This window comes from Triticum urartu, chromosome 6 (assembly GCF_003073215.2).
Source record: "Triticum urartu cultivar G1812 chromosome 6, Tu2.1, whole genome shotgun sequence".
Classification (NCBI taxonomy): Eukaryota; Viridiplantae; Streptophyta; class Magnoliopsida; order Poales; family Poaceae; genus Triticum; species Triticum urartu.
The window spans coordinates 500,977,441-501,001,878 of NC_053027.1; the positions used below are offsets into that span (position 1 = coordinate 500,977,441).

Genomic DNA, 24,438 nt, shown 5'->3' on the forward strand with positions numbered 1-24,438 from the left:
ACTCAGCATCGCATGCAGATTTTACACAGCTAACGGTGACCCTCTGGGCAATTTGGTCAGCTCGGCGTAAAGTTATCCACGAAGGAGAACACCAAAGCCCCATGGCCACTTATTAGTTTATCCAGAGATACTTGAAAGATCTAGAGCCAGCCTCGCCAAAACAATCATCCCAACCTGGGCGCCAACCTCCACCACAAGCTCATTCATGGATCCCTCCTCCCACGCGGCTGCAGCAAGGTCAATGTTGATGTGGCCATATGTAAGAATCTGCAAGTTGGAGTTATTAGTGCAGTTTGCAGGAATGAACAGGGCGTTTATCTTGACTCCTCAGCCTTGATTCTTCATGGTTTGATGGATCCAAATACGCTAGAAGCCCTTCCTTGTCACGAGGGATTAACGCTTGCGAAGGATTTTATGTTACAACACCTGAGAGTCGCCTTAGATTGCAGCAATGTTGTATCAGACATAAACACAAGGACATTCAGAATCATCGCTCCAGTGGTGAAGGAGATCAACGGGACGGCCACTCAATTTCTTTCTCGCTCTTTCGTCCATGAAAGTCGCCTTTCAAATATGGAGGCGCATTATCTAGCTAAACATGATTTACACTTAGATGAGGGACGCCATTTGTGGCTGATACATCCCTATGACAGTTCTCTAATTTCTATGAACCTTTCTTTTGAGCAATAAAGTAAAAGCATGTTACCCCTCAAAAAAAAGTTGTTGCTCTCCTCTCTTCTCAAGAAAATTGTTGCTCTCCTCGAGGGAGGGGAACGAATGGCACCAGGGGTGTAGGTGCACCCTTTTTTAAAAACAAATTAGTAACTGCAAAAATGGTAAAAAAAACATGAACTTTTTTACAACAAACTTGTTCAAGCGTTACACTCATCTAAATTTTTTTGCGAAGAAATGACTTCCGTGGTATTGTTGGTAAAAACAAAATCGGCACTATATTGGAGTTCTTATTCACTCTATATTGTCCTTGTCTTCGCACAGATTTTCTACGGGAGTTTTTCGTTGTCAATTTTTTTATGTGAGCACGCCAGTAGGTCAACTTTGTTCGGAAAAAAATCAAAGATTTTGACATTTTCCTGAATTGCTAAAAAAATCCCGAAACTTTTTTATTAGGTTCATCTATTATCAGGTGTATCAGGGTATTTTCCTCCCCTTGAGCTACTATATTGGGTTTAACTATCACTATTCTATTCTAAAAAGTGTCACTACTCGGGCTAAGCTCAGACAATTTGATCTTACATTCAGTCTCAAAGTTGTCTATACTCTCGAAGGTTTCTGAAAAAGGGGGGAAACATACAGTCTCAAAGGGTTATACAACTTCCCAGGAAACAAATTGGAAGGGCTATCCAATTAAGTAAGCAATTGGTTCGATGTTTAGGACTCAAGAGGGTCATGGTACCCAGTTCATCGGGATCAAACCTCAAGTTTGGCGCTTTAATGTCTCATTCGTGCGGATTAGTCTTACACCGGTAGGCAACATTTCCATAGATAGCAAGACGGCTGTGATGACTTCATCAGACTTAAAGCTCCGCAACTTCGATCTTCGGTAGATGTGCGTGTGTGTGTGCGCACGCGCACGCGCATGCCTGCGTTGTGGTAAAGTGTTTCTTAAGAAAAACGAAACTAAAAAAGCAATCACCAACCATGGCTATTTTGTCATGTCAGAGTGGTTATTGTGCTACAAAGAAGTCTGGGTGACCCCCTTAGACTTGTCATAAGATTTGCCTTACAATCACAAATTTGGTTTGGTTCACTTTACCCGTGATGAAACTTTGTACTTTACCACGTTCGTTCTCCCTTGACTAGTTTTGACATGTTTGACTCTGTTTTTTTTTCTTAGTCAGCAATGTCATATCACATATTTTTTCTCTTATCGTCACATCATCTAGTTTCTCTCTACCTAAAACTAAAACAACGTGTTCCTCTCAAACTATATCTCAATTTCAGGTACAATTTTACTATAGGTTCACCGAATTACAATTGATTTACAATTTTTTTAGAAACGTCTACTGTTGTCTGAATTTTGAACCAAAAACTTCAAACTTGAAACTAAAACATGTTACAGTACATACATCACAGAAAATTATAAAAATTATCAAGTAAATTGTTTATAGTTCACGGGCCAATATGATGATATTATAGATAAACCGACATGCAGGTTAAGAGAAACTTCTTGTTTTAATTTTAAGCTCAACTTTTGGGTTCAAAACTTCAAAATTCAGACAACTTTTTTTCCTTTCAAAAATGCCAGTAAATTGAGCATAATTCACCGACAAACTATTGGCATAAGATTTGAGAGTAACCTTCTATTTTAATTTTAGTTGTGAGGGGGAGAAAATATGTGATGTGGCACCACTAACTAGGACAAAACTGGAGTCAAGCAGGTCAAAACCAGCTAAATAAGGACGAAGGATTGTAAAATGAAGGGGTTTCATAATTCGGAGGGGTAAACTGCAAAGCAAAGTTTGGGATTGTAAAGTAAACCCTAGGGCAAGTTTAGGGAGTGCTATGGACTTCTCTCATCACACTATGGGCTATCTAGACAGGGTAACAGAGCATTATCCAACTTAAAAGGCAATCACTAAACAAAATGCAGCCACTCAAAAGGTTGCATACAGACCCCGGGATGCTCTGAGTAGTCTGTACTCCCTCCGTAAAGAAATATAAACGCTATATTTCTTTACGGAGGGAGTATTTTTCTTAAGGTCTATTTTTTATTAGAATGTCTTCCAGAAATCAGACAAAATACTGAAATAATTCAGACTTGCTAATCCCTCAGTTGCCTAGAATTTTCATAAATCTCAGTCACCTGAAATTGCACCTTGGTTAGTACTCCCACCGTCTCAAAATTCTTGTCTTAAATTTTTCTAGATACGGATGTATCTAATACTAAAACGTGACTTGATACATCCGTATTTAGACAAATTTAAGACAAGAATTTTGGAACGGAGGGAGTATAAACGTAGTACTTTCCCGATCATGGAAATTTAGTGTGCGTTTGAATCCATAGTTGATATAGTACAAAATTAGATGAGATGTGAATTGTTGGATGTTGACCCAAAGGCTTAAAAAGGTTTTTGAATCAAAGGGGATTCTCCCCGCCCCAATTTTTTATTAAAGCAGAGCGAAACAGGCAGAACTACTCCCTCTGTTCATTTTTATAAGACTTTGAAGACATTTCAGACAATGTACAAAACAGCCCATCTTGAGTTGTTTGAAATGACTTACAAAAGTTAACATTTGAACAACTCTCACTCACAACCAGAAAAAGCTGCAACGGGATTATTACAACGTTTTTTTAACAGCAGCAAACAGTCAGGACTCAGGCCAGGCGCTCAACATGAGGAAGCAAGAGAACATATACATCATAAATGGACAACGCTAGCCACAAGAAGAGCTGCCTATCAAAGAGTCGACCCAAGTTATCCGAAGGAGCTCCCTTCGATGATGATCGAGTAGGCGCAGACATTTGAGGAGCAGTGAAGCTTGAGCATCGTCGCAAAGCACCCTCCATTGACGCACAAAAGATCCTATCATGCCCAGAACACACTTCAGACTTCGCCAAGAACGCCCTGAAAGACAAATTCATTTCAAAGCACCTTACAGAATAGACTCCCAAAATATTTTTTGCTGGGTCAGATTGTGATCAGTGGCACTGGCATGCATACATGTATACATAGGAACCATTCACAGAATGCATCCAATTCAGTACTCTTCCCCTAAAAAGGAAAATCAAATTCAGTACTCACATTGGTTGTCAAACAAAACTTAGCGGATGATCTGTTCCATCTCAATTTACTGTAGCGGGTAATTCAGCACGCATACAATGATTACATTTATTAAATTCTAACTGATCTATCTGAAGAAAATGCTAAGAGACAAATTCCTGGTTCACAGAAGGAAAAGGCTGACCATGGAAAAGGTTGAGATTTATGCATGATTGATAACAGTGGCGTTTGGTTCAAAGGATAACCACCCAGGGGATAGGGATAGCCAGTTTTAGAGGGGAATACCACTCGTTTGGTTTGTGAGCGAAGATGGCTGAGGATAACCAGATACCTGGGAATATTCCATCAAAAGCTGGCTGAGGGGAGCCGCGAAATTATGGCGGATGGTGGCAACCACCCACGCGCGATGCCCTGGAGATATCATTCTTCAGACTAGTATTTTTGCATCTAGCTGTGACATGACATGGCAAGATCGACTTCGAATTGGCCATTAGATACATCTTCTAATCTGCTGATGTATAGCTTGTAGTTTTTTGTCAGATTGGAGTGTACGCATTTGGTTGTACAGATGGATATGTTTGGACCATGAAGTTACAAATCCAATGCATTTTTTCTATAGTGTCGTTGACCATTCAAATATATATATATATATATATGTTTTAATTCTAAAAAAATTGATATATATATTTTGTATAATTAGTTTATATTTACAAAAAAGAACTCAAATTATAAGATATCCATCTTCCATCCTTCTTACCAAACATAAAATTGGCTACCCTTAACCACCTCTCAATTTGCAACCAAACACGAGAATAAGGATATCCCCAACCACGTGGTTAGGTATATCCTTAGCCAGCTAACCTTGCCCACGAACCAAACGCCCCCGTAGTGACTGCAAATATGCAAAGGTGATCAGGTGAATATATAAGCCTGTGCCATTGAGTGTTTCATGTTCAAGTGCAAAAAACAATGAGCCAACAATCTTTCCCACAATTCTAGAATCCGACATACAGTGCACTTAAACCATGATGAAAGCCCATACAACTCCAAACAAAGAAACAAAAGTTGTATGTCCCTGCAAACTCCTACAAGAGTTGTAACATGGTACCTTTCATTTCAGAATCCAAACCTAGCTGGATAAATGGTAGCCTCAAGCTGGGCATCATAAGTTTGTACTATAGCACAATGAGTTTCATCGTAATTCAGGTGCTAGCAGAGCGAGTTGCAGAGTACACATCAAGAGTATCCGAATGCGGTAATAAGAATGAAACATTGCTGCCATTTAGATGGTTACTGAAGATTCAAAACATGTGAACCTACAGCAGGATCTTCATACCGCAACTTCAGTTCGCAGTTTCCCTTGGCAAGCAGCTGCGTAGGCATCGGCAAGGCCTGGAAGAACATGCCTATGAGCATCTATATACTTGAGCTGAAACGTGTTCTCACTAGCCGTGACCATCGGGTAGAAGCTCTGATCTTTCTGAATCAATCCTTTCTCCTGGAGCACCTTCATCACGTAATGTCCGAGGGACAAGTCGGCACTCCAGGCTGTACATCAGGATTGAGGGCCTGGTAAGGATGTACCTGGTGTCAACACCGACCACCTTGGTCAGGAACTCCTTAACACGGCGAAGCTTCTCCCCAGAGATCCTCAGCACCGTTGGGTTCATCCTCACCACCTTGGCCACCTCGGCCTCGGACCACCCGAGGATCTCCTCGAAGAGCTTGAGCTTGGCTGCCATTGTCTCGACCCCAAGGCTCGTCGTCGTGGTCACAGCCTGCCTGAACATAAGCGAACCGCGAGGCACGCCGAGCTTATCAGCACGCTCCAGGATGGACATTAGGGTCTTGGGGCTGCTGGTGAGCAGTCTCGAGTTGGGCACGCACATCTTGGCAATATCGGCAGCACTTACCCCACTCTCCCGTAGCACCGCGATGTTGGGCTTCACCACCCGCTCGAGGTCCGACGTGAGCAGGTAATAGTTGCCCTTGAGGATGCGGATGAACTTCTCCGGCGACCCCAGGAAGGGCAACCAGAACCCGAGCTTCTCCTGGATGCTGACGGAGCGGAAGACGCCGGGGGTCATGCGGAGGAAGGTCCGGACGTGGTCTTCGGAGAGGCCATAGCCGCGTAAGATGGCGACGCGGGCCTTGAGGGTGTCGTCGACGCTGCAGTTGAGGATCCGCGGGTCGCGGGCGACGATGTGGGCGATGTCGGCCTTGGAGAAGCGGAGGGTGGGGCCGGCGAGGTAGGCGAGGACGGACTCGGCGTTGGAGGTGGACTTGCAGTGGGAGACGTGCTTGGCGGCCTTGAGGGCTTGCTCCGGCGTGAGGCCGCAGGTGGTGACGAGGTAGTCGTCGACGGCGAATGGGGCCGGCGGGGCGTCGGTGGCCGCCGAGGTGGACAAGAGGGCCCGACGGAGAGAGAAGATCACGGGTGAAGCTGGGAGACGGAGCGAGAACAGTTGCTTGTGGAAGAGAAGCATCGCGGCGGCGGCGGCGGCGGCGGCGGAGTATGTATTGCAGGAGAGTCCGCCGCTCCGTCTTTGACCTCTCGTGGCCTCGGAGCAAAACTACTTTAATCCTACAAGTTGTTGGGCCCGATTGGGAGAACGAAAACTCTAGTCCAGTTCACTCTTGGGCCTAAAATGACACCACTTTATTCCTACAAGTTGTTGCTCTCCTACCACTACTCAAAAAAAAAGTTGTTGTTCTCCTACAAGGGGAATTCATCAAGGAGATCCAATCTCTTCATATCTTTTCTTGTTGGCAGCAGAGGGCCTTTCGTGTCTCTTAAAAGATAAAGAATCGGGCTTCGATGGTCAGTGGGATTAAAGTGATGGAATCGACACCACCGATAAGCCATTTACTCTTTGTGCATGACTGCATGTTTGTTCGTCAAGGCCAGATGTGAGGGAGCTAGTTTGGTGTCTTCTTTGTTGGATACTTTTTTTTTGCGAGATTTCTTTGTTGGATACTTATTGTCAGGTATCTAGGCAGAAAATTAATCATGATAAGTCATCGGTTTTGTTTAGCAAGGGTTGCTTATAGACAGATAAAGAGGAAATGAAAACTATCCTGAACATTCAGAATGAGAGCTTATCTGAGAAATAACTGGGCATGTGTACTGATGTAGCAAGAATGGGGCCTTTAAGTATTTGAAAGAAAGAGTATGGAGCAAAGTAAAAGTATGGATGGAAAAAATTCTATTGGGTGGAAAGGAAGTGCTAATTAAGTCAATTGTCCAAGCAGTACCAGTTACTACCCTGAGGATTGTGCCACCACATCAACTCCATCATTCGAAAATTCTGGTGGGGTAGTCGGCAGGGCGAACAAAAAACATGTTGGGTCTCATGGGAGGTAATGACGAGACCAATATATCAAGGAGGGTTGGGATTTAGAGATATTGAGATTTTCAACCTCGCCCTACTCGCTCGGCAAGCTTGACGAATTTTGCAATCTCCAAGACACCCTAAGCGTAAAAAATTTAAAAGCTCTTTATTTTCCAATGACTGATTTCCTTGATGCAGAGCTTGGCACCCAACCTTCTCAAATCTGGAGGGCGATCATAGAGGGAAACATAATTGGTTGCCTAGTGATACATCCATGCGCCCCGTTGTTTGCCTAACACCGCAACGACCTGAACAAGTGTCAGACTTGATAAATGCTACGACATCGAGTTGGAAGGTAGAGGAAATTCGGGAAATGTTCCTCCCAATGGACGCAGAAACGATCCTGAAAATCCCACTGTCCATAAGGTGTTCGCAAAATTTATGGGCATGGGTTCATGAAAAGAAAGGAAACTTTTCAGTAGATTCACGTACAAAATGCTGATCACAACGAAGTTAAGCAGGGAAGCGTGACTTGAGGGCCACGGCGGATCCTCTGATGTCAATGGAGAGCAGGAAAACTGGACTAAGCTGTGGAAAACTACTGTCTCTTCCAAGCTTAAGAGATTGGCGCGATGTTCGCTGCCAACATCTGACCTGTTAAGCCACCGTAACAGTCGACCTCGTCCCAGTGTGCAGTTTGTGGAGAAGACGGCTCTTGGATGCATTCACTACTCCGCTGCACAATGGTGCAATGCGTTTGGGCCTTAGCCGACCAAAAGCTCCTAGAACATATGCTAGCTACTGCTAAATCTAATGCAAAGAGCTGGCTTTTCTTGATGCGAGACTCGGTATTGCATGCAGATTTTACACAGCTAACCGTGACTCTCTGGGCAATTTGGTCAGCTCGGCGTAAAGTTATCCACGAAGGAGAACACCAAAGCCCCATGGCCACTCATTTGTTTACCCAGAGATACTTGAAAGATCTAGACCTAGCCTCGCCAAAACAATCATCCCAACCTGGACACCAACCTCCAGCACAAGCTCATTCATGGATCCCTGCCCCCATGTGGCTACAGCAAGGTCAATGTTGATGCGGCCATATGTAAGAATATGCAAGTTGGAGCTATTAGTGCAGTTTGCAGGAATGAACCGGGCGTTTATCTTGACTCCTCAGCCTTCATGGTTTGATGGATCCAAATACGCTAGAAGCCGTTGCTTGTCACGAGGGATTAACGCTTGCGAAGGACTTTATGTTACAACACCTGAGAGTTGCCTTAGATTGCAGCAATGTTGTATCAGACATAAACACAGGGACATTCAGAATCATCGCTCCAGTGGTGAAGGAGATCAACGGAACGGCCACTGAATTTCTTTCTCGCTCTTTCGTCCATGAAAGTCGCCTTTCAAATATGGGGGCGCATTATATAGCTAAACATGCTTTACACTCAGATGAGGGACGCCATTTGTAGCTGATACATCCCTATGACAGTTCTGTAATTCCTATGAACCTTTCTTTTGAGCAATAATGTAAAAGCATGTTACCCCTCAAAAAAAAGTTGTTGCTCTCCTCTCTTCTCAAAAAAATTTGTTGCTCTCCTCAAGGTAGGGGAACGAATGGCACCAGGGGTGTAGGTGCACCCCTTTTTAAAAACAAATTAGTAACTACAAAAATGGTAAAAAAACATGAACTTTTTTACAACAAACTTGTTCAAGCGTTACACTCATATAATTTTTTTGCGAAGAAATGACTTCCGCGGTATTGTTGGTAAAAACAAAATCGGCACTATATTGGATTTCTTATTCACTTTATATTGTCCTTGTCCTCGCTCAGATTTTCTACCGGAGTTTTTCTTCGTGAAATTTTTTATGTGAGCACGCCAGTAGGTCAAGTTTGTTCGGGAAAAAAATTCAAAGATTTTGACATTTTCCTGAATTGCTAAAAAAATCCCGAAACTTTTTTATTAGGTTCATCTACTATCAGGTGTATCAGGGTATTTTCCTCCCCTCGAGCTACTATATTGGGTTTAACTATCACTATTCTATTCTAAAAAGTGTCACTACTTGGGCTAAGCTCAGACAATTTGATCTTACATTCAGTCTCAAAGTTGTCTAAAAAACATACTCTCAAAGGTTTCTAAAAAGGGGGGAAACATACAATCTCAAAGGGTTATACAACTTCCCAGGAATTTTTTTGGAAGGGTTATCCAATTAAGTAAGCAATTGGTTCGATGTTTAGGACTCAAGAGGGTCGTGGTACCCAGTTCATCGGGATCAAACCTCAAGTTTGGGGCTTTGATGTCTCATTCATGCGGATTAGTCTTACACCGGTAAGCAACATTTCCGTAGATAGCAAGACGACTGTGATGACTTCATCAGTCTTAAAGCTCCGCAACTTCGATCTTCGGTAGATGTGCGAGTGTGTGTGTGTGCGCGCGCGCGCATGCCTACATTGTGGTAAAGTGTTTCTTAAGAAAAACGAAACTAAAAAAGCAATCACCAACCATGGCTATTTTGTCATGTTAGAGTGGTTATTGTGCTACAAAGAAGTCTGGGTGACCCCCTTAGACTTGTCATAAGATTCGCCTTACAATCACAAATTTGGTTTGGTTCACTTTACCCGTGATGAAACTTCGTACTTTACCATGTTCGTTCTCCCTTGACTAGTTTTGACATGTTTGTCTCTGTTTTTTTTTCTTAGTCAGCAATGTCATATCGCATTTTTTTCTCTTATCGTCACATCATCTAGTTTCTCTCTACCTAAAACTAAAACAATGTGTTTCTCTCAAACTATATCTCAATTTCAGATACAATTTTACTATAAGGTTCACCGAATTACAATTGATTTACAATTTTTTTAGAAACATCTACTGTTGTCTGAATTTTGAACCAAAAACTTCAAACTTGAAACTAAAACATGTTACAGTACATACATAACAGAAAATTATAAAAATTATCAAGTAAATTGTTTATAGTTCACGGGCCAATATGATGATATTATAGATAAACCGATATGCAGGTTAAGAGAAACTTCTTGCTTTAATTTCAAGCTCAACTTTTGGGTTCAAAACTTCAAAATTCAGACAACTTTTTTTCCCTTTAAAAATGCCAGTAAATTGAGCATAATTCACCGACAAACTATTGGCATAAGATTTGAGAGTAACCTTCTATTTTAATTTTAGTTGTGAGGAGGAGAGAGAAATGGCATGATAGAGGAGGGGGGGGGGATATGTGATGTGGCACCACTAACTAGGACAAAATTGGAGTCAAGCAGGTCAAAACCAGCTAAATAGGGACGAAGGATTGTAAAATGAAGGGGTTTCATGATTCGGAGGGGTAAACTGCAAAACAAAGTTTGGGATTGTAAAGTAAACCCTAGGACAAGTTTAGGGAGTGCTATGGACTTCTCTCATCACACTATGGGCTATCTAGACAGGGCAACAGAGCATTATCCAACTTAAAAGGCAATCACTAAACAAAATGCAGCCACTCAAAAGGTTGCATACAGACCCCGGGATGCTTTGAGTAGTCTGTACTCCATCCGTAAAGAAATATAAACGCTATATTTCTTTACGGAGGGAGTATTTTTCTTTAATGGTCTATTTTTTATTAGAATGTCTTCCAGAAATCAGACAAAATACTGAAATAATTCAGACTTGCTAATCACTCAGTTGCCTAGAATTTTCGTAAATGTCAGTCACCTGAAATTGCACCTTGGTTAGTACTCCGATCATGGAAATTTAGTGTGAGTTTGAATCCATAGTTGATTATGGATATAGTACAAAATTAGATGAGATGTGAATTGTTGGATGTTGACCCAAAGGCTTAAAAAGGTTTTTGAATCAAAGGGGATTCCCCAAGCCCCAACTTTTTATTAAAGCAGAGCGAAACAGCCAGAACTACTCCCTCTGTTCACTTTTATAAGACTTTGAAGACATTTCAGACAATGTACAAAACAACTCATCTTGAGTTGTCTGAAATGACTTACAAAAGTGAACATTTGAACAACTCTCACTCACAACCAGAAAAAGCTGCAACGGGATTATTACAACGTTTTTTTAACAGCAGCAAACAGTCAGGACTCAGGCCAGGCGCTCAACATGAGGAAGCAAGAGAACATATACATCATAAATGGACAACGCTAGCCACAAGAAAAGCTGCCAAGAGTCGACCCAAGTTATCCTAAGGAGCCCCCTTCGATGATGATCGAGTAGGCGCAGACATTTGAGGAGCAGTGAAGCTTGAGCATCGTCGCAAAGCACCCTCCATTGACGCACAAAAGATCCTATCATGCCCAGAACACACTTCAGACTTCGCCAAGAACGCCCTGAAAGACAAATTCATTTCGAAGCACCTTACAGAATAGACTCCCAAAATATTTTTTGCTGGGTCAGATTGTGATCAGTGGCACTGGCATGCATACATGTATACATAGGAACCATTCACAGAATGCATCCAATTCAGTACTCTTCCCCTAAAAAGGAAAATCAAATTCAGTACTCACATTGGTTGTCAAACAAAACTTAGCGGATGATCTGTTCCATCTCAATTTACTGTAGCGGGTAATTCAGCACGCATACAATGATTACATTTATTAAATTCTAACTGATCTACCTGAAGAAAATGCTAAGAGACAAATTCCTGGTTCACAGAAGGAAAAGGCTGACCATGGAAAAGGTTGAGATTTATGCATGATCGATAGCGCACCCTCACCCATGTAGTGACTGCAAATATGCAAAGGTGATCAGGTGAATATATAAGCCTGTGCCATTGAGTGTTTCATGTTCAAGTGCAAAAAACAATGAGCCAACAATCTTTCCCACAATTCTAGAATCCGACATACAGTGCACTTAAACCATGATGAAAGCCCATACAACTCCAAACAAAGAAACAAAAGTTGTATGTCCCTGCAAACTCCTACAAGAGTTGTAACATGGTACCTTTCATTTCAGAATCCAAACCTAGCTGGATAAATGGTAGCCTCAAGCTGGGCATCATAAGTTTGTACTATAGCACAATGAGTTTCATCGTAATTCAGGTGCTAGCAGAGCGAGTTGCAGAGTACACATCAAGAGTATCCGAATGCGGTAATAAGAATGAAACATTGCTGCCATTTAGATGGTTACTGAAGATTCAAAACATGTGAACCTACAGCAGGATCTTCATACCGCAACTTCAGTTCGCAGTTTCCCTTGGCAAGCAGCTGCGTAGGCATCGGCAAGGCCTGGAAGAACATGCCTATGAGCATCTATATACTTGAGCTGAAACGTGTTCTCACTAGCCGTGACCATCGGGTAGAAGCTCTGATCTTTCTGAATCAATCCTTTCTCCTGGAGCACCTTCATCACGTAATGCCGAGGGACAAGTCGGCACTCCAGGCTGTACATCAGGATTGAGGGCCTGGTAAGGATGTACCTGGTGTCAACACCGACCACCTTGGTCAGGAACTCCTTAACACGGCGAAGCTTCTCCCCAGAGATCCTCAGCACCGTTGGGTTCATCCTCACCACCTTGGCCACCTCGGCCTCGGACCACCCGAGGATCTCCTCGAAGAGCTTGAGCTTGGCTGCCATTGTCTCGACCCCAAGGCTCGTCGTCGTGGTCACAGCCTGCCTGAACATAAGCGAACCGCGAGGCACGCCGAGCTTATCAGCACGCTCCAGGATGGACATTAGGGTCTTGGGGCTGCTGGTGAGCAGTCTCGAGTTGGGCACGCACATCTTGGCAATATCGGCAGCACTTACCCCACTCTCCCGTAGCACCGCGATGTTGGGCTTCACCACCCGCTCGAGGTCCGACGTGAGCAGGTAATAGTTGCCCTTGAGGATGCGGATGAACTTCTCCGGCGACCCCAGGAAGGGCAACCAGAACCCGAGCTTCTCCTGGATGCTGACGGAGCGGAAGACGCCGGGGGTCATGCGGAGGAAGGTCCGGACGTGGTCTTCGGAGAGGCCATAGCCGCGTAAGATGGCGACGCGGGCCTTGAGGGTGTCGTCGACGCTGCAGTTGAGGATCCGCGGGTCGCGGGCGACGATGTGGGCGATGTCGGCCTTGGAGAAGCGGAGGGTGGGGCCGGCGAGGTAGGCGAGGACGGACTCGGCGTTGGAGGTGGACTTGCAGTGGGAGACGTGCTTGGCGGCCTTGAGGGCTTGCTCCGGCGTGAGGCCGCAGGTGGTGACGAGGTAGTCGTCGATGGCGAAGGGGGCCGGCGGGGCGTCGGTGGCCGCCGAGGTCGATAAGAGGGCCCGACGGAGAGAGAAGATCACGGGTGAAGCTGGGAGACGGAGCGAGAGGAGTTGCTTGTGGAAGAGGAGCATCGCGTCGGCGACGGCGGCGGCGGCGGCGGAGTGGGTATTGCAGAAGAGTCCGTCTTTGACCTCTCGCGGTCTCGCCGCAACGCCACTTCCTACAAGTTGTTGGGCCCGATTGGGAGAACGAAATGCCCTAGTCCAGTTCACTCTTGGGCCTAGCAACTCCAACGCGGCAACCCAAACTATCTGCGTGTGTCCGTTTCAATCGAAACAGACAAAAAAATCGGCCCAACGTGATGGCCCAAATGAATAAGCGTACATTTGTCCACACAAGGCCCATTTTGAGCCCAAATTTGGGTCGGGTTTGCCTCGGCGCGGACATGAAGCGGACGTGCGCGGCGCCCGTCCTTATCGTCCCCCTGGCCCGTCAGTCGATGGCACATTGACCTTTCCCTCTTCCTCCCATTGACACCCGACCACCCGTCGCCGCCGCTGCCCAGTTCTGGTGCCAAGGCCGACCGCCCGCACCCACACCTCCCCCAGCAGCACGCCACCCCCGACGCCCCCCTACTTCGGCGTTTGGTGGACCGTTTTCGCCGTCGGCGCAGCACCCTGACGTCGGCGCCACCACGCCCTCTCCTCCCCTACCGGTAGCATGCTAGCGTGGCTACCTCGCTCGTCGAATGCCGTCACGTTCGCCTCCACGCCTCCAGGTCTGCTACCTGGTCTTACAAAGGGAGTGAGGCTCTTCACTGGTCGACTTCTTCCACGACACCCACAAGGTGTTCGACGGGTTGCCCGCAAGGTACAAATGGACTCCGACAACGAGTATTTTTTTCACAATTTCATTTGCGGTTTGAACGACTGTTCGTCGAATGATGAGGAGATTGTGGCTGCTGCGTTGGTCGTCCATGACCACATTAGTAAGCAGCGGCCGAGGTTAGGGGCTCGATCCCGAGGCATACTCCGGAGTTGAATCACAATCGAGAGAGCGGCATTGCCTACTCTAGCGGGACTACTTCGAGTCACCTAACCCGCTCTTCAAATATGACCTAATCTGGAGCCGTTTTCGTATGTCTAGACATGTGTTCAACCGTATCTGGGAGGGGGTGGTGTATGACAACTATTTCGAGTGCAAGGAGGATGCCCTCGGAAAGATTGGCTTCTCCTCTTATCAGAAATGCACTGCCACTAATCAGATGCTTGCATATGGAGTTCCCAGTGATCTCACTGATAAGTATGTCTGGATGAGCGAGTCTACGTGCCTAGACTCCATGTACAAGTTCTACAAGGCTATGGTAGTGTTTGGCCCGGAGTACTTGAGACTTTGAGAGAGCCAACTCCTGCAGATACATCCTGGTTGTTAGTAATCAATGCCAGTAGGGGCTTTCCGGGGATGCTTGGTAACATAGATTGTATGTACTGGGAGTGGAAGAACTGCCCTTCTACATGGCAGGGGCAGTATAGGGGCCATGTCAAAGCTTGCACTGTCATAGTTGAGGCCGTGGCTACAAGATCTCTGGATTTGGCACTCTTTCTTCGGCATGGCCGGATCTCACAACGACATCAATGTGCTTCAACGCTCTCCATGTTTTGAAGGCTTGCAGAAGGCAACTGCCCGGAGGTCAATGTTGAGATTAATAGCCATCACTACAACAAAGGATACTATCTGAAGGAAATATGCCCTAGAGGCAATAATAAAGTTATTATTTATTTCCTTATTTCATGATAAATGTTTATTATTCATGCTAGAATTGTATTAATCGGAAACATAATACATGTGTGAATACATAGACAAATAAAGTGTCACTAGTATGCCTCTACTTGACTAGCTCGTTGATCAAAGATGGTTATGTTTCCTAACCATGGACATGAACTGTCATTTGATAAACGGGATCACATCATTAGGAGAATGATGTGATTGACTTGACCCATTCCGTTAGCTTAGCACTTGATCGTTTTAGTTTACTGCTATTGCTTTCTTCATGACTTATACATGTTCCTATGACTATGAGATTATGCAACTCCCGATTACCGGAGGGACACTTTGTGTGCTACCAAACGTCACAACATAAGTGGGTAATTATAAAGGTGCTCTACAGGTGTCTCCGATGGTACTTGTTGAGTTGGCATAGATCGAGATTAGGATTTGTCACTCCGATTGTCGGAGAGGTATGTCTAGGCCCTCTCAGTAATGCACATCACTATAGGCCTTGCAAGCAATGCAACTAATGAGTTAGATGCTGGATGATGCATTACAGAACGAGTAAAGTCGGTAACGAGATTGAGCTAGGTATTGAGATACCGACGATCGAATCTCGGGCAAGTAAGATACCGATGACAAAGGGAACAACGTATGTTGTTATGCGGTTTGACCGATAAAGATCTTCGTAGAATATGTAGGAACCAATATGAGCATCCAGGTTCCGCTATTGGTTATTGATCGAAGACGTGTCTCGGTCATGTCTACATAGTTCTTGAACCCGTAGGGTCCGCACGCTTAAAGTTCTGTGATGATCGGTATTATGAGTTTTGTGTTTTGATGTACCGAAGGTAATTCGGAGTCCCGGATATGATCACGGACATGACAAGGAGTCTCCAAATGGTCGAGACGTAAAGATCGATATATTGGAAGCCTATATTTGGACATTGGAATGGTTCAGGGTGAAATCGGGATTTTACCGGAGTACCGGGAGGTTACCGGAACCCCCGGTAATTGTATGGGCCTTAATGGGCCATAGTGGAGAGAGAGAGAGAGAGAGGAGGCCAGGGCAGGCCACGCGCCCCCTCCCCCTCTGGTCCGAATTGGACTAGGAGGGGGCGGCGCCCCCCTTTCCTTCCCCCTCTCTTCCCCTTCCTTCTCTCCTAGTCCAACTAGGGAAGGGGGGAATCCTACTCCTGGTGGGAGTAGGACTCCTCCAGGGCGCGCCATAGCTAGGCCGGCCCTCCCCCCTCCTCCACTCCTTTATATACATGGCCAGGGGGCACCCCATAGACACACAAGTTGATCATTGATCTTTCTTAGCCGTGTGCGGTGCCCCCCTCCACCAAAATCCACCTCGGTCATATCGTAGCGGTGCTTAGGCGAAGCCCTGCGTCGGTAGCTTCATCAATACCGTCACCACGCCGTCGTGCTGACGAAGCTCTTCCCCGAAGCTCTAATGGATCGTGAGTTCGCGGGACGTCACCGAGTTGAGCGTGTGCTGAACGCGGAGGTGACGTACGTTCGGTACTGAGGATCGGTCGATCGTGAAGACGTACGACTACATCAACCGCGTTATCATAACGCTTCCGCTTACGGTCTACGAGGGTACGTAGACAACACTCTTCCCTCTTATTGCTATGCATCACCATGATCTTGCGTGTGCATAGGAATTTTTTTTGAAATTACTACGTTCCCCAATAGTGGCATCCGACCCAGGGTTATGCGTAGATGTTATATGCACGAGTAGAACACAAGTGACTTGTGGGCGATACAAGTCATACTGCTTACTAGCATGTCATACTTTGGTTCGGCGGTATTGTTGGATGAAGCGGCCCGGACCGACATTACGCGTACGCTTACGCGAGACTGGTTCTACCGACGTGCTTCGCACACAGGTGGCTGGCGGGTGTCAGTTTCTCCAACTTTAGTTGAACCTAGTGTGACTACGCCCGGTCCTTGTTGAAGGTTAAAACAACACTAACTTGACGAAGTATCGTTGTGGTTTTAATGCGTAGGTAAGAACGGTTCTTGCTCAGCCTGTAGCAGCCACGTAAAACTTACAACAACAAAGTAGAGGATGTCTAACTTGTTTTTGCAAGGCATGTTGTGATGTGATATGGTCAAGGGATGATGCTATATTTTATTGTATGAGATGATCATGTTTTGTAACGGAGTTATCGGCAACTGGCAGGAGCCATATGGTTGTCGCTTTATTCTATGCAATGCAATCGCCTTGTAATTGCTTTACTTTATCACTAAGCGGTAGCGATAGTCGTAGAAGCAATAGTTGGAGAGACGACAACGATGCTACGATGGATATCAAGGTGTCACGCCGGTGACGATGGTGATCATGATGGTGCTTTGGAGATGGAGATCAAAGGCACAATATGATGATGGCCATATCATATCACTTATATTGATTGCATGTGATGTTTATCTTTTATGCATCTTATTCTGCTTTGATTGACGGTAGCATTATAAGATGATCTCTCACTAAATTTCAAGGTACAAGTGTTCTCCCTGAGTATGCACCGTTGCCAAAGTTCGTCGTGCCGAGACACCACGTGATGATCGGGTGTGATAAGCTCTACGTTCATATACAACGGGTGCAAGCTAGTTTTGCACACGCAGAAATACTCGGGTTAAACTTGACGAGCCTAGCATATGCAGATATGGCCTCGGAACACTGAGACCGAAAGGTCGAGCATGAATCATATAGTAGATATGATCAACATAGTGATGTTCACCATTGAAAACTACTCCATCTCACGTGATGATCGGACATGGTTTAGTTGATATGGATCACATGATCACTTAGATGATTAGAGGGATGTCTATCTAAGTGGGAGTTCTTAAATATGATTAATTGAACTTTAATTTATCATGAACTTAGTACCTGATAGTATTTTGCTTGTCTATGTTGTTGTAGATAGATGGCCCGTGCTGTTGTTTCGTTGAATTTTAATGCGTTCCTTGAGAAAGCAAAGTTGAAATATGATGGTAGCAATTACACGGACTGGGTCCGTAACTTGAGGATTATCCTCATTGTTACACAGAAGAATTACGTCCTGGAAGCACCGCTGGGTGCCAAACCCACTGCAGGAGCAACACCAGATGTTATGAATGTCTGGCAGAGAAAGCTGATGACTGCTCGATAGTTCAGTGTGCCATGCTTTAGGGCTTAGAACCGGGACTTCAACGAAGTTTTGAACGTCATGGAGCATATGAGATGTTCCAGGAGTTGAAGTTAATATTTCAAGCAAATGCCCGGATTGAGAGATATGAAGTCTCCAATAAGTCCTACATCTGCAAGATGGAGGAGAATAGTTCTGCCAGTGAGCATATACTCAAAATGTCTGGGTATAACAATCACTTGATTCAACTAGGAGTTAATCTTCTGGATGATAGTGTCATTGACAGAATTCTTCAATCACTGCCACCAAGCTACAAAAGCTTCGTGATGAACTATAACATGCAAGGGATGGATAAGACAATTCCCGAGCTCTTCATAATGCTAAAAGCTGCAGAGGTAGAAATCAAGAAGGAGCATCAAGTGTTGATGGTCAACAAGACCACCAGTTTTAAGAAAAAAGGTAAAGGAAAGAACAAGGGGAACTTCAAGAAGAACAGCAAACAAGTTGCTACTTAGGAGAAGAAACCTAAGTCGGGACCTAAGCCTGAGACTGAGTGCTTTTACTGCAAAGGGACTGGCCACTGGAAGCGGAACTGCCCCAAGTATTTGGCGGATAAGAAGGATGGCAAGGCAAACAAAGGTATATGTGATATACATGTTATTGATGTGTACCTTACTAAAGCTCGCAGTAGCACCTGGGTATTTGATACTGGTTCTGTTGCTAATATCTGCAACTCGAAACAGGGACTACAGATTAAGCGAAGATTGGCTAAGGACGAGGTGACGATGCACGTGGGAAATGGTTCCAAAGTCGATGTGATCGACGTCGGCACGCTACCTCTACATCTACCTTCGGGATTAGTTTTAGACCTGAATAATTGTTATTTGGTGCCAGCGTTGAGCATGAACATTATATCTGGATCTTGTTTGATGCGAGCCGGTTATTCATTTAAATCTGAGAATAATGGTTGTTCTATTTATATGAGTAATATCTTTTATGGTCATGCACCCTTGAAGAGTGGTGTATTTTTAATGAATCTCGATAGTAGTGATACACATATTCATAATGTTGAAGCCAAAAGATGCAGAGTTGATAATGATAGTGCAACTTATTTGTGGCACTGCCGTTTAGGTCATATTGGTGTAAAGCGCATGAAGAAACTCCATTCTGATGGAATTGGAATCACTTGATTATGAATAACTTGGTACTTGCGAACCATGCCTCATAGGCAAGATGACTAAAACGCCGTTCTCCGGAACAATGGAGCGAGCAACAGATTTATTGGAAATCATACATGCTGATGTATGTGGCCCGATGAATATTGAGGCTCGCGGCGGATATCGTTATTTTCTCACCTTCACAGATGATTTGAGCAGATATGGGTATATCTACTTAATGAAACATAAGTCTGAAACATTTGAAAAGTTCAAAGTGAAGTGGAAAATCATCGTAACAAGAAAATAAATTTTCTATGATCTGATCGTGGAGGAGAATATTTGAGTTACGAGTTTGGTCTTCATTTGAAACAATGTGGAATAGTTTCGCAACTCACGCCACCCGGAACACCACAGCGTAATGGTGTGTCCGAACGTCGTAATCGTACTTTACTAGATATGTTGCGATCTATGATGTCTCTTACTGATTTACTGCTATCGTTTTGGGGTTATGCTTTAGAGACGGCTGCATTCATGTTAAATAGGGCAACATCTAAATCCGTTGAGACGACGCCTTATGAACTATGGTTTGGCAAGAAACTAAAGTTGTCGTTTCTTAAAGTTTGGGGCTGCGATGCTTATGTGAAAAAGCTTCAACCTGATAAGCTCGAACCCAAATTGGAGAAATGTGTCTTCATAGGATACCCAAAGGAGACTGTTGGGTACACCTTCTATCACAGATCCGAAGGCAAGACATTTGTTGCTAAGAATGGATCCTTTCTAGAGAGGGAGTTTCTCTCGAAAGAAGTGAGTGGTTTGAAAGTAGAACTTGATGAGGTAACTGTACCCGCTCCCTTATTGGAGAGTAGTTTATCACAGAAACCGGTTCCTGTGACACCTACACCAATTAGTGAGGAAGCTAATGATCATGAAACTTCAGATCAAGTTACTACCGAACCTCGTAGGTCAAGCAGAGTAAGATCCGCACCAGAGTGGTACGGTAATCTTGTTCTAGAGGTCATGTTACTTGACCATGATGAACCTACGAACTATGAGGAAGCGATGATGAGCCCAGATTCCACAAAATGGCTTGAGGCCATGAAATCTGAGATGGGATCCATGTATGAGAACAAAGTGTGGACTTTGGTTGACTTGCCTGATGATCGGCAAGCCATCGAGAATAAATGGATCTTCAAGAAGAAGACTGACGCTGACGGTAATGTTACTATTTACAAAGCTCGACTTGTTGCAAAAGGCTTTCAACAAGTTCAAGGGGTTGACTACAATGAGACTTTCTCACCCGTAGCGATGCTTAAGTCCGTCCGAATCATGTTAGCAATTGCCGCATTTTATGATTATGAAATTTGGCAACTGGATGTAAAGACTGCATTCCTGAATGGATTTCTGGAAGAAGAGTTGTATATGATGCCACCTGAAGGTTTTATCGATCCAAAGGGTACAAAAAGTGTGCAAGCTCCAGAATATGGCTTTATACAGACTTTTGGAGAAGCATCTCGGAGTTGGAATAAACGTTTTGATAGTGTGATCAAAGCATATGGCTTTATACAGACTTTTGGAGAAGCCTGTATTTACAAGAAAGTGAGTGGGAGCTCTGTAGCATTTCTAATATAATATGTGGATGACATATTGTTGATTGGAAATGATATATAATTTCGGGATAGCATAAAAGGATACTTGAGTAAGAGTTTTTCATTGAAAGACCTCGGCGAAGCTGCTTATATATTGGGCATCAAGATCTATAGAGATAGATCAAGACACTTTATTGGACTTCCACAAAGCACATACCTTGATAAAGTTTTGAAGAAGTTCAAAATGGATCAAGCAAAGAAAGGGTTCTTGCCTGTTTTACAAGGTGTGAAGTTGAGTAAGACTCAATGCCCGACCAATGCAGAAGATAGAGAGAAAATTAAAATTGTTCCCTATGATTCAGCCATAGGCTCTATCATGTATGCAATGCTGTGTACCAGACCTGATGTGTGCCTTGCTATTAGTTTAGCAGGGAGGTACCAAAGTAATCCAGGAGTGGATCATTGGACAGCGGTCAAGAACATCCTGAAATACCTGAAAAGGACTAAGGATATGTTTCTTGTTTATGGAGGTGACAAAGAGCTCATCGTAAATGGTTACGTCGATACAAGCTTTGACACTGATCCGGTTTGCGATTCTATATTGAACGATGGAGCTGTCAGTTGGAGCAGTTCTAAACAAAGCGTCATGGCGGGATCTATGTGTGAAGCGGAGTACATAGCTGCTTCGGAAGCAACAAATGAAGGAGTCTGGATAAAGGAGTTCATATCCGATCTAGGTGTCATACCTAGTGCATCGGGTCCAGTGAAAATATTTTGTGACAATACTGGTGCAATTGCCTTGGCAAAGGAATCCATATTTCACAATAGAACCAAACACATCAAGAGACGCTTCAATTCCATCCGCGATCAAATCTAGGTGGGAGACATAGAGATTTGAGAGATACATACGGATCTGAATGTTGCAGACCCGTTGACTAAGCCTCTCTCACGAGCAAAACATGATCAGCACCAAGGCTCCATGGGTGTTAGAATCATTACTGTATAATCTAGATTATTGACTCTAGTGCAAGTGGGAAACTGAAGGAAATATGCCCTATAGGCAATAATAAAGTTATTATTTATTTCCTTATTTCATGATAAATGTTTATTATTCATGCTAGAATTGTATTAATCGGAAGCATAATACATGTGTGAATACATAGACAAACAAAGTGTCACTAGTATGCCTCTACTTGACTAGCTCGCTGATCAAAGATGGTTATGTTTCCTAACCATGGACATGAATTGTCATTTGATAAACGGGATCACATCATTAGGAGAATGATGTGATTGACTTGACCCATTCCGTTAGCTTAGCACTTGATCGTTTTAGTTTACTGCTATTGCTTTCTTCATGACTTATACATGTTCCTATGACTATGAGATTATGCAACTCCCGATTACCGGAGGAACACTTTGTGTGCTACCAAACATCACAACGTAAGTGGGTAATTATAAAGGTGCTCTACAGGTGTCTCTGATGGTACTTGTTGAGTTGGCATAGATCGAGATTAGGATTTGTCACTCTGATTGTCGGAGAGGTATCTCTGGGCCCTCTTGGTAATGCACATCACTATAGGCCTTGCAAGCAATGCAACTAATGAGTTAGATGCTGGATGATGCATTACGGAACGAGTAAAGCCGGTAACAAGATTGAGCTAGGTATTGAGATACCGACGATCGAATCTCGGGCAAGTAAGGTACCGATGACAAAGGGAACAAAGTATGTTGTTATGCGGTTTGACCGATAAAGATTTTCGTAGAATATGTAGGAACCAATATGAGCATCCAGGTTCCGCTATTGGTTATTGACTGGAGACGTGTCTCGGTCATGTCTACATAGTTCTTGAACCCATAGGGTCTGCACGCTTAAAGTTCTGTGCTGATCGGTATTATGAGTTTTGTGTTTTGATGTACCAAAGGTAGTTCGGAATCCTAGATATGATCACGGACATGACGAGGAGTCTCGAAATGGTCGACATGTAAAGATCGATATATTGGAAGCCTATATTTGGACATCGGAATGGTTCCGGGTGAAATCGGGATTTTACCGGAGTACCGGGAGGTTACCGGAACCCCTCGGTAATTGTATGGTCCTTAATGGTCCATAGTGGAGAGAGAGAGAGGAGGCCAGGGCAGGCCGCGCACCCCCTTCCCCTCTGGTCCGAATTGGACTAGGAGGGGGCGGCGCCCCCCCTTTCCTTTCTCCCTCTCTCCCCTTCCTTCTCTCCTAGTCCAACTAGGGAAGGGGGGGGGGTCCTACTCCCGGTGGGAGTAGGACTCCTCCAGGGTGCGCCATAGCTAGGCCGGCCCTCCCCCTCCTCCACTCCTTTATATACGTGGCCAGGGGGCACCCCATAGACACACAAGTTGATCATTGATCTTTCTTAGCCGTGTGCGGTGCCCCCCTCCACCATAATCCACCTCAGTCATATCGTAGCGGTGCTTAGGCGAAGCCCTGCGTCGGTAGCTTCATCAACACCGTCACCACGCCGTCGTGCTGACGAAGCTCTTTCCCGAAGCTCTACTAGATCGTGAGTTCGCGGGAGGTCACCGAGCTGAACGTGTGCTGAACGCGGAGGTGTCGTACGTTCGGTACTGAGGATCGGTCGATCGTGAAGACGTACGACTACATCAGCCGTGTTGTCATAACGCTTCCACTTATGGTCTACGAGGGTACGTAGTCAACACTCTCCCCTCTCGTTGCGATGCATCACCATGATCTTGCGTGTGCGTAGGATTTTTTTTGAAATTACTACGTTCCCCAACACTATCTAGCTGACAGTATCTATTCTTAGTGGACTACTCTTGTGAAGAAAATTCCCAACCCTGTAGGAGAGAAGAGGAAGAGATTTTCCCAAGCACAAGAGAGTGCTAGGAAGGATGTGGAGCATGCCTTCGGTGTTTTCCAATCTCGATGGGGCATCATTCGACATCCTGATAGAACTTGGAGCACCAAGAAGCTGTGAAAAGGTGATGACTGCTTGTGTGATCATGCACAACATGATCGTAGATGATGAGCATCCAGATGAAATTTACGATCAAGGGTTTCAATGTCAGGGTGACAATGTTGTGCCTGAGCATGGAGGAGCGACAATGTTTGCACAGTTCAGCAAATTTCGTCATCAAATGCGTGATTGGGAAACTCACATTCAAATGCAAGCTGATTTGGTCGAGCATATGTGGGCTCACGTTGGCAACCAATATATGTATCGACTATTTTATCTTTCAAATGTATTCCATACAATTTAATTTTTTTGGCTTGTAAACTGTGAGATATTTATTTGGTTGTGAAACTATGAGATATTTATATTTTTGTTTGAATTATGTGAAGTTGGGCCAAATTTTATTGATATGTCATAAAAAGAGCTAAAATGGCCGCAAACCGGCCGCGAGGACGAAAATGCGCCCGCGCGTTGGGCGCACTGCCGACCCAAACTGAGAAGGGGCGGACAAGTTGATCTAAACAGTTAAAATGAACAAAGCTCACGTCTGTTTGGGTCGGCACATTGGAGTTGCTCTTAAACTTACAA

The 24,438-nt window shown here is 44.5% G+C and overlaps 2 pseudogenes; both read right to left on the reverse strand.

Annotated features, from left to right (window-relative positions):
- Positions 1–4,713: 4,713 nt before the first annotated feature.
- LOC125514595 lies at positions 4,714–6,313 on the reverse strand (annotated as a pseudogene).
- Positions 6,314–11,874: 5,561 nt separating this feature from the next.
- LOC125514596 lies at positions 11,875–13,491 on the reverse strand (annotated as a pseudogene).
- Between the last annotated feature and the right edge of the window lie 10,947 nt (positions 13,492–24,438).